Genomic DNA, 11,140 nt, shown 5'->3' on the forward strand with positions numbered 1-11,140 from the left:
TTTTTTTTTTTTTAGTGGCGGAAACGGGCTTCCATAGAAACCAGATTATATTTAGCATTTATACTCGACAAATCCCAACAACTCTCAACCAATCTAATGTTATTGACCAATTCATTGAGTGTGTGACAGTTTTAGAGGTAAAATGGCTCACACTGAGAAACAAAGGCATTCGTCTGATGCCGTGTACGGGCCTGCCGCCTCACCAGCCCTGCGTGTAGCTCAGCTGAGAGACGAGGATGCTGCTCTCATGCTTGATTGCCTCTGTATCTCTGACCTACTTTGCTCACCACTCGCTCTCTCCCTCTCTCTGTGCTCTGGCCCAGCCTCCGGCAGCCAGCACACTCTGACTCTACCTTCCTAATGTGGGCCCGGCCCTGCAGCGGAGGAGCTGAAGGTGGAGCCCGTTTCCATTTTCCCCTCCATCTAAGCGCTGGAGGGGAAACATCTTGCAGGGCCGGTCTGCACACGGCACCCTGACGTCCCGCATCTACAAGCAGCTAATGTTTGCAATATTTCACCTTCAGGATTTCAGCCACGCCCTGCTCTGCTATCTTCACACGCATCCTCCTTTCAGTTCACATTCAAATAACTGGCACATAATCAATGCCAGACTTGTACTTCTAGGTTCCAAAGAAGTAAAAGACAAACCGCGACATTTCTGAGGCCACAATGTTGCAGTATGGAATTCAAGATATGAGGAATTCTTCTCATTTTCACGGCGCAGACTGTTAAATAATCAGGGACTCCAGCTGTTGCTGTATGTTCACAATGAACACACACACACAGGTTTCCCAATGCAATGAGCCAGTCCTCAGTCAGCATGGTGCCAATTAAGTGTGTACAAGAATGCAGCTGAAATCCCGCTGTGGCATTTCTTCTTCTATTTAATGAGGCAACGCATCCAGAAAAAGGCCTGTTCTGTGAAACTGTGAGGTTTATCTTGTCCTTTATGTGTTCAGTAAACTAGAATCAATGCATAAAGTGATATCAAAAATATATCTTTTAAATCAAGAGTATATAAATGTGGGTTACAACTTTCAAACTCTCTTGATGACATGCTCAAACTTCTTGCAATGTTCAAATAATTTAAAACAGGGAAAGAGCAGCACACGGACATTTTTGAGGAGTTTGAGCCTTTTTAAAAATAATAAAGTAACTTAAAAGAATATTTCCTTAAATCAGTAGCTCAGCTGCCTGTTTGAGCTCTGAAGCCAAATAAATCTGAGTAACTTTTAGAAAAGCTCCACTCTGGAGACTTAATTGCTGTGGTGCTGTTTATTCTGCCAGCCTAAGCTCTGCAGGCGGGTCCGTCCAAACTGAAGCCGGCCGGCTGGATGCGGTCGCCTTTGGACTCGAGCCGACGGGGGCCAACAGGCTGTCAGTCTTTGCTAAATGGAGCACTTCAGTGCGGACTCATTTCATAATGCCCGACGCTTGAGGCCATGATGGAGTCAGCAGTCACATTAAGGAGAGTGATTGATTTATTTCAAAAGAGCTGCACTGCTCACATCAGCCTGCATCTTTAACTACATTACACACGTCTGCGTTTTCAGTTCTTTAGGTTTTCTTTCAGCTTCGTCGCCAGTTCTTTTGGATTTGCTCCGTTTGTACAGCATACACACCTGCATACCAGAACAAGTGTCGTGTGTAGAAGGAAAAGGCTTTAAAAGTAAAAGTGCCATCATAAAGTTCTGGACTCAAACAGCATTTAGCCAATCTCCCCTTCAGGATCTTCTCCTCATGCACTGCTGCTACTGTTTTAGGTGGACATCCAATTCTGACTTGACAGTTCAGGCTTGATGTTTTCTAGCCAAGTGATGACGTGTCTAATGCTTGGGACTGTAATAATCCTGTACGACCTCATTCTTTGTTAAATGATGAGACTGCTCCTAGCTACACTCCTGACCTGATGCATCGCTTTCAGGCTTAGACGCTGTTTGGTCTCATCACCGCTGATGATTCCCAAAAAGGAGGTTGGGTCAGTTTGAGACCTTTGGCTTTTTAACCACACCTTTTTTCACTTATAAACTGCTAATAGAGCAATGTAAAAATAAATCATAACAGGTAAAAATACAGTCAAAATCAGAATGTAAAGGATCACAGAATAAGTCTCAGGGGTGGTCGGATGATTGATGAGTGAGTGCTTCTGAACAAATCTGCATATAGTTCCCTGTCTTACGAAGCCTCAGATGATTTTACTTCTTTGTTCCTCAAACAGCTACTTAAATGAAAACATCTGAGTGGTCTGGAGCAGAAATGTCTCTTTGGTGAAAACAAGAAACCACAACTATGGTGAGACACAGGCTGGGCAAGCTGGTCTTTTTTGTGGAAAAATGTCAGAGAAATACATGTTCCAGAGTAAAAAGCTTGACATGTTAAGCGACTAAAAGTAGGGATGTCTCGACTTCTTCTATGTTGATTTTGATGCTCACAAACTTTGTGTGCTGTGCTCCAGAAACCCAAAATACAGCCAGTGTACATGCGTCAGTATGTAAAAATAACCTTCCCAAAAATATATCATGTAGAATTATCAAGCTTACAATCACATATCTCAAAGCTAAAATCTGGACCCAACATATTTCTGGTCCCTGACAAACCAAGTGGCAACTTAACTGATATCAAACATTATTTCATCTACATGCATAAAAGCAATCGTACCAAATATGCTGCACAGTGATTTTTCAAATATAACAACACACTGACAATGTCTTTTAAGTTCTGCTATAATGGAAATATGAAACTTTCCTATTTTTATTGACAGTTTTCAACAACTCTGCACCGTCGTCTGGCTTGTCTGCAGTTGAAATTGTGCTTCATATTGCCAGCATTCAATTAATTATGCATACAGTAAGAAGTGGACCTGGGACCCCTGGCTGGAGATGTGTGCACTCAGTTGCCAGCTTTGTTGTGCTGCTAATCCAACTAGACAGGTTTGGATGCCCAAATCGAAAGCAGAGAATCAGCTACAGTCTAAAGGTTTTAGAGGATAGATGCCTCAAGGCTGATCTGAACATGTCCAGCAGTGTTTTTTGGGGGGAGGAGCCCCTCTCAGACCTCCCTGTGCACATACCAGCGTGTCTCTCCAGTCGTGCCCAAGTGCTGCAGAAACTTGCAGAAGGATGTCTGAGTTTATCAAAAAAACAAAAAGATGGCACTGAGATGTGTTTCACTGCTTTCTGCGCATCAGTTGGAATGGCTCCCAGCTGCGGTTACTGACTACAACATGCCCGCTCCTCTTCACTGTAATTGTTACAGAAATCGATGCAATGAGTGAGAACCAGTGAGGGTGGGAGAGAGGTGTGTCCGTGGAATGAGACGAGAGATTCTCACTCCAACATCCCTCCACCAAACCAAAGAGGAAAAAATGACATATTGTTCATGTGGCGGGCATAAAGGGTTCGCGTTAAAAGGCTTTCATGCACCTACTGTGGGTCAGATCGCGTCCGCTGACCCTGGGAGGATTACCCAAGAGCCCATATGTGTCAGATAAGCAGCCTGGTTCACTGCACTGGCCGTGTGACAGCACACGGAGACATGGGCGCTCTCCTCTGTTTATAATATGAAAAAAAGGCGAAAAAAAATGGGCTTGGCATTTGCGCACAAGCACTGCTTCATCCCGATTTCCAACACTATCCGCTCTCGAAACAATACAGAGACGCAGGGAAATCAATTAAATACACCAGGGGCTTCTCGTTTTTGCGTCTATTTACATGTCAGAATCTCACATATTAAAATCAAAGGAGCTGGTTTGTGAGGCAGCTGGTCTGGAAAGCATTTAGGCCTCAGATGCAAGAAAGAAGCGAAAGATCCAGAATAACGGGAGGGGAGGGGGGTGCATACAGCCATAAATTCACACTCAAAGCCGACGACACAAAGAACACAAGTGTTATTAAATTACAGTAAATCTTAGAGAAATAACACCGCTTTGTTGCCCCCATGGGATTCTTTATTAATGAGATTATAAATACTCTGGAGGATTAGTCTCGTTACTGCGCGCCAGCAGCAGAGTGGCAGTAACGAAAACAGGACCTGCTCCGGAGGATGATGGAGACATTTTTTTTCCTCTTGAGGAGGAAGAAAAACGCTGAATGTATCGTGTTTGTAGGGAGGTGACTGCACCTCCAGGGCTGGTGCGATGATGGCTGCAACAAAAACACGTTTCTCTGTTTATTGTAGGTCGATGGAGGAGCAGATCGCGCACAATGAAAAGCGTGAGCCCCGAAAACACGCAAAATGAAGCTGCTGCAGGAGAATCTGTGCTGTCATGAGATATAAGAGAAAAAATACGCCTCGTGTTCAAGTGCACGAAATTTCTATACGTAAAACGCGCACAGGCCCAACCTCTCCCACCTCATGCAAATAAAATATCAAGTGACAGGCCGAATGCCGACGCAGAATTACGACGCGGGGTTTGAGCCGCACGTCGCCCGCTCTCCTGATGTTTCGGTGTGATTGCAGCCACACCGGATCGGTTAAATAAAACAAATATGTCTGGGTTTTCTTACCTGAGTGCAGACAGCGGTCTCGTCTCTTCAGCGGCAGTCGCTCACCGGGCGCGCACGGCTTCTCGTCGCAGTGCAGGCGCAGGCCGGAGCGGGGCGCTGTGGAGCGGCGATGACTGCATGTCATGAAATGCAACCTGTCTGCGCGCAGCAGCCTCCAGCCCATTTGCTTTCATCTAGGGTGTAAACAAAGAGGTGCAAAGACGGATGTTTTGCTCTCAGTTCTTCTGTTTATGCAGAAACAGCCCTGCACAGTTATACAGACAGCTATCTACACACACAAATAAGGACATTTTAAAAGGAATTTGAAGGTTTTAAAATGTCTCAGTCAAACTAACTGACTGGTAAATAGTAACTGTAACTGCAAAAAAAATCATAGGATCCCTTTTTTTAATCTTTGGCAATTCAACTGTCAAACAGTTGCCTCAAGGTGCTTTATATTTTAACCTCCTAAGACCCGAACTCTTCCACGGCATGCATTTTTAATTCCTCTTTGATATTTGGACATATTGGGGCCCGATGAATGTAAAAACAAAGAATTACCAGATTTTATTTTATTTTTTTACCTTATTTTTGTTTTTAAGAAACATGAGAGCCACATATGAGCATATTTGTTTAAAATTTTGAACAGTAGCAGTAGCCTATAATGTCCTCGTAAGTGGATATCAGGCCCTTGTAGAGCAAAATTGAGTATTTTGGTGTAAATAACCCAAAATGTGATGTCCACATATGTGGACACCAGGTCCTAGGAGGTTAAGGTAATGACCCTACAATAATACAGAAAAACTCCAACAATCAAAAAACTCCCTTTCATCAAGCATGGAGGACCAGGCTCGTGGAAGGGCAGTTGCCAGTTGTGCGTCCACGTGTGACCACTTCCAGGCCAGTAACATCTGCACAGTATCCAATCACTACTGAGGACATCATTTGATCTTTTGCAGCCTCATAGAAAGAAGGTCCTGAGTTTGAATCTACCTGTCTTTCTTCCCCCCACAGTCCAAAGACAAGAATTGGTGATCCTAAACTCACCCTGTTAATGCGAGCCTAGATAAACCACCTCCTGTGTGTTAGCCATGACAGATGGATAGACCCCATGGATATGACCCCAAACTGGATAAGCAGTTTAAAAAATTATAGATATTTTCAAGACAATTTCAGAAAAAACAAGAATTTTAAACACCATCTGACATACCCCTGGACCTTACTGTTGTTAAATCAGAGCAAATAGTCGCAGGAGGTTCAACACCTGTTAAAAAGGCTGAAACCAGAAAAACAGAAGCTGTTACACAAATATCTCTTTAAAGCCTCAACTAAGAAATTTTAAAAAGCCATTTTTAAAATGAAGATTTTACTGAACCATCTGACAAATGTGCTTAAAAAAATAATTGCATTACATTTCATATTTGCTACATCTGGGATTTAAAAAAAAGCTTAAAAATGTATTGTGTAATATATTTCGATTTTTTCAGGAGTCAAAAAAACACACAGATGATGTTGAAGGCTCAAAAACTCCAAAAAACCTCATGTATCACATATGGTACACTAGGCGTTGAAGGGATATGGGCAAAATGCTTAGCTGTCCACATACTTGTGGACATATGTTATGACATATGATACATGTTATGTTAGTACAATACTATATTATTAGTATATTTGCCGAAATATCAAATATATCGAGTCAGTCTGTAACATTAAACATTATTATTTTCCATATTATCAACGGCAGCATACTTTTGTTCATATAAGTTCAAATGTGCGTGGATCATTGTTTTCTTTGCAAGCCTTTGTACAGTTTTCAGTATAACCTCCCTAAATACTTTGTTATTCTGTGAATATGTTATTTTTACAATATATAGTTGTTTAAATTAGGATTTATGCATTTGTGTATTTTACGTGTATAAAAAGGTCTTTGATCATTTTATTAACATAGATCAGTTTTGTGTGAATTGATTAGGTCCTTTAAGAAGCAGCAGGCTGATATAAGGACTGTGGGTCATGGGAACAGGTCAAATTAGAACTTGAAGTTGTTTTAAATGGCTTAAAGTTAATTAAATTACCCTCTGCCAATCAGGCTCAGACAGTCAATAGTCTTTACAGTCACTATATCTAGCTTTGTTGTAGATGTTTTGCCAATATTATATAAAGGAGTGAGCACATATACGTTACTTAAGTCAAATATTTCTAAAAATCCTCCCCTTTCACTGCTTTTTATTTTGCTTACATATTTCAAAGTCAATTAAATTCTGAAGAATCAATAATTTTCTATGAGTTGTAAAAATAAAAAATATATTTCAATCCAAATATAGTTACAATAAATTCTCATCTGATGCTCTTTAAATAACCTTTCTCCATTCATTTTTAGCACTTTTTATATCAGCCTCCTAATAAAAGATGAGATGCAGGAGTGGCAAGATCTTCAGTAACACATCAGTAACTGTGAACTTGTATTCAAGCTACACCACTCAGTCCAGAACAACGTGCTACTGGTATCTTACACAAAGCAAACAGGCTCCTGATAGCACTGCTGCACTTAACTCCATTATCATTCTCTGGATTTTCATTTTCATTGGAAGTTGCAGTAGAGCTTAAGCATGCATTTCGTAACTGGATATATCTGGATAACAACTGTGGTCAGAGTAAATTAAGTAAAAAAAACTTGACAGAATAGCGCAGCAATAAGGACACATTTTCAGGTTTGAATATGTTACTGACTGTAACTATAATAAAGTTTTAATGAAGGTACAAAGGTGGAATTTTACGAGTCTACAAAAGGAAAGTTATAAATTGATTTTTTTTGTTTTTATCCATTTGTGAGAGGGGCTTCCAGACTGGACAGTAGCTACAGTAACAGATGGATGCGGTGGGCTCACAAAGGTCGAGTGTTGGCTCATAAAGCAGCTGAGACCTGCCAGACTAAACAGTGCACCCTTGTGTCACTCCTCTTTCACTGCCCTCCCTGTGGCCCCTCGGTATCACACACTGAGTGCCAACTTTTACACTGAGTCGAAAAACCAGCAGTGGAATTATTGACGTTCGAATTCATGCTGGGGCCATGATGTGTTGGCAAGACAAGTGCTTTCTTTCTTTTTCCTCTCCGCCTCTCTGTTTTGCCTTTCTGGAATTGTGCCCAGTGCAACAGCTGGCACTAGCTGTGTGGGTTAAGATGATTTGGTTATTATCCTGTGGTAGAAGTTCTCTGTGAGCCAGGTGCTGCCACAAGACCCTTCCCTACCGTTTAAAGCCTCATGTGGGCACCGGCCTGAAGGAGCTGCTTCACAGGCTCAGGGACTTTCCCTTTTCTTTCCAAGCATTCCAAATAAATACAGTTCAAATAAAGAAATGGTGTAAGACAAATATTTGAAGTTACAGGTTTTTATCTCAGATAAAAGATGATTTTAATATTAAGCTGGGGGATAACTTTTACTGATTGGCCGTATAATCATTCTTTCCATACTTTAAAAAACATGATGCTAACTTCAGGCATCCAGATTAATCAGGTATTCCGACTAAAGCTTATAAGTTTCTCCGTTACTCTGGGAAAAAAGTAAGATTTCTCCTTTTGCATCAACTTACTAGCAACAATCATCAGTAAGCTAGCAGCTCTTAATAACTAGCATCCCTGGAGTATTTACAAGCGTTCCTATGAAAGGGATTCATTATCCTCAGCTGGGAACTAGCATTAATTAGTTAATATGTTAACAAGTTAATATAATAGTTTCTAGCATTAGCATTAACTAGCATACCCAGCCTACAAACTTGCCTTCCTAGGCTAGCAACTAGCATTCCTAAGATAGCTACCATTAACAACCAACCTACACTACTGACTAGAATTTCTAGGCCAGTAACTAGCATGTTTAAGCTAGTAATTATTATTACCTCACATCCTTATAATACTGACTAACATTCCTAGAATGATAAATAGGATCCCTAAGTTGGTGACTATTATTAACTAGCATCCCTGCACTAGTAACTAGCATTGCTAGGTTACTACCTAGCATCACTAAGTTATCATCCCTTAAGCTCCCAATTAACACTCCTAGGCAAATGAGTGACAATATTAAACTAAAAGCGAGCATTAATTAATAGAACCAGGCCTATATTTCTAAGCGAGTATCTCTAAGCTAGAAACTAGCAGAACTAACATAAGCTGCCCATAGGGTTTTCAACTTTTTAACTATAAAATAAGGGGCAATCTGGTGTACCAGAAGCGCAGTGCACAGCCAGCTGGGCATAGTGTAAAAAGAAAAAAAAAATCAAAAAAAAAAACGGAAAAAAGGAACTCAAACAACCAAGTTAATAAGCCAAAAAAAAAAAAAAACAACCTAATTTTTACAAATCACGTACTACTCTTCACATCTAATGTGCATAATGGGCCGTCACTGAATGTTGTGACTGGACAGAAACAATCATCTGATACAACTGCAGTCAAATCAGATTTAAGTGGCATTACAGGTAATGGTCAATATATACAGGACATCTGAGGTAGAATAAGAGACGAACCATTTTTGCTCATTATACAGGATGTCCCAGCTAAAACAGGCAGTTGGCAACCCTACCTACACAACAATGGTCAAAGAGAAGTACAAGTTCTCTTTAATTAAGAAATATTTCCATAATAAATTAAGATAATTCCAAGAAACCTTGGAATTATATTTTCTGTATTTTCTATACAGAAAATACACAATTTCAAATTTTTTTCTTCCAAAACACTTTGATTTACATCAGTTTCACAAGTTGCTTATCCGCCAATAATAAGGTATAGATTTTTGTCAGCATGCAAAGCTTAAAAAGGAAGTAAAAGAACATTTTTACACATATATTCTGTAGATAAAAGTAATGTGGAAAGACACTATGAATTTGATTCTGTAAAAATAGTAGAGGTATACAGTTTCTTGCATATTACACTAATTTCTTTATGTTTCAGTTCTGGGACTCCACAGTAGCTTTGCATGACCTTTTGTATATTTATCTTATACGATCCATGTTTGTAGTCTTTTAGCTCATCATCCTTCTTAAACAAGACCTTTCAGCTCTTGTCTCTTTAAGACCCCCCTCCTTAAAAGTCCTCTGTTTTATGATTAGCAGACTTCTGGAAGTTTACTGAGGGGCAGCACTGAGCGTTTTTGAACTGTACTGATCATTCAGAAAAGTAAATATTAGACCATTGTGAAGCCTGAACATTTGGTCCACATATGTTCATTTTAATATATGTAACAAAAAATAAGAAAAAAGGTAACATCCATATGACGAGTAGAACTGAAAACAGAAAGAATGTTTGTTTTTTCTAGATAGAAATTAAATTTTAAAATAAAATAAAGACAATGATTAAGAAAAATAACACTGCGCTTAATGCTTTGCCTAAATATGAAAAATGACGTATGTGGTCCTTAAATCAACTATAGCTGCAGCCACTATTTTCCAGCCACTGTCCTCACTTTCTATACGTGAAGTGAACACATGTTATTCACCACATTATTTGTAACTGACTGGCGTATTTACTGGCCTGTTTTGGCATCACAATTGAATTTTGTCAGAGTTCCTCCATATTTGTTTATGTTTAGACTCTTGCAGGAAAACATTTTGTACCTTATGTAATCACGTCTTTGACCATGGCAGTCACAGCAGACGCCAACAGAGGCTGTGGTCTGCTTTTCAAAGCAGAGGAAAAATAATGGAACAACATTAGATTGCTGAAATATTTCAGCGCTGACTGTGTCAGTGCATTTAGACCAGAGTTTACCCTTCAAAGAGTGTTTGGGTTGTCCTCAGGACTGTCTGGAAAAATCTTAAATCCATGAAGACCATCTGCCTCCATCACTCTGAGGGAAAAAGGTTGTGTAACGGGTTTACCCAAATCAGACCCGCAAGCTGTGATAATTCCTTTAGATTACTTTCCAGTAACTTACATTACCCATTCAGTCAGCCATGTAATTCACTACAACTAACTAGAAGGTGTTATAGCTGCATGAAGAGAAATGTGTCTCAATACTCAAAAGTGTTTCAAATGCATACAATATGATCCAAAAGCGTAAACTAAGATTTAGAAACGTGTACATTTACTTGTGCGTCATTTTTGAGGACTCACAAAAGCATGGTCCAATCCACACAAACACAAAGCAGTCTGACCACATGTAAAACTATTTAACAAATAGGTATATCCAAACCCAAAAAACTATAGACCCCCTATGCTAAGCAAGCCTACCGCAGACATGAGCAAGACAGATAAATATGAAGGCATGCCGGCTCGGTCAACAAGGTCCGCATCAGGTGTTGAGGAACCAGGGCACCCTGACGAGAAGTGGGCTACTGGAACAAGAAGGCATCGGTGGGCAAGAGACGAAAACAGGGCGTTGTTGGAATGCTACTACGCAAGTAACCCTGGCGGAAGGGGCTACATGAATAGGATGAGAGACCTATGGATTCTTCGATATCCAACATCCACAATGACGGTGAAACAACTAGTAGCTCAGTGTTCCAACATTTTTCATCTGCAGTCTGGAGGTATTATAAAGTTGATGATAACAACATTGCCATAGCAAACTGTGAGATATGTAAACTTGGAAAAGCGACCCACTTCAGTACTGGAAAGAACATGCTAACCAGTTTCCCTCTATGGCTGCAACCCAATATCTCAGTGC

At 40.3% G+C, this 11,140-nt stretch overlaps 1 protein-coding gene across 12 annotated transcripts in view; it reads right to left on the bottom strand.

The window, feature by feature from the left end:
- LOC102192269 (microtubule-associated protein tau-like) overlaps positions 1–4,649 on the bottom strand; it is a 37,534-nt gene extending 32,885 nt beyond the window's left edge. For 5 of the 12 annotated variants that reach the window (XM_013909004.1, XM_013909003.1, XM_013909002.1 and 2 more), the window contains exon 1: positions 4,506–4,648. The gene's annotated coding sequence lies outside the window, so the exon portion shown is untranslated. Of the gene's footprint in view, positions 1–4,505 lie in introns of all 12 variants that reach the window. The other 7 variants (XM_013909006.1, XM_005725749.2, XM_005725748.2 and 4 more) reach the window with 4 other exon arrangements.
- Between the last annotated feature and the right edge of the window lie 6,491 nt (positions 4,650–11,140).

This window comes from Pundamilia nyererei, unplaced genomic scaffold (assembly GCF_000239375.1).
Source record: "Pundamilia nyererei isolate P.nyererei 1_Seehausen unplaced genomic scaffold, PunNye1.0 scaffold00017, whole genome shotgun sequence".
NCBI lineage: Eukaryota > Metazoa > Chordata > Actinopteri > Cichliformes > Cichlidae > Pundamilia > Pundamilia nyererei.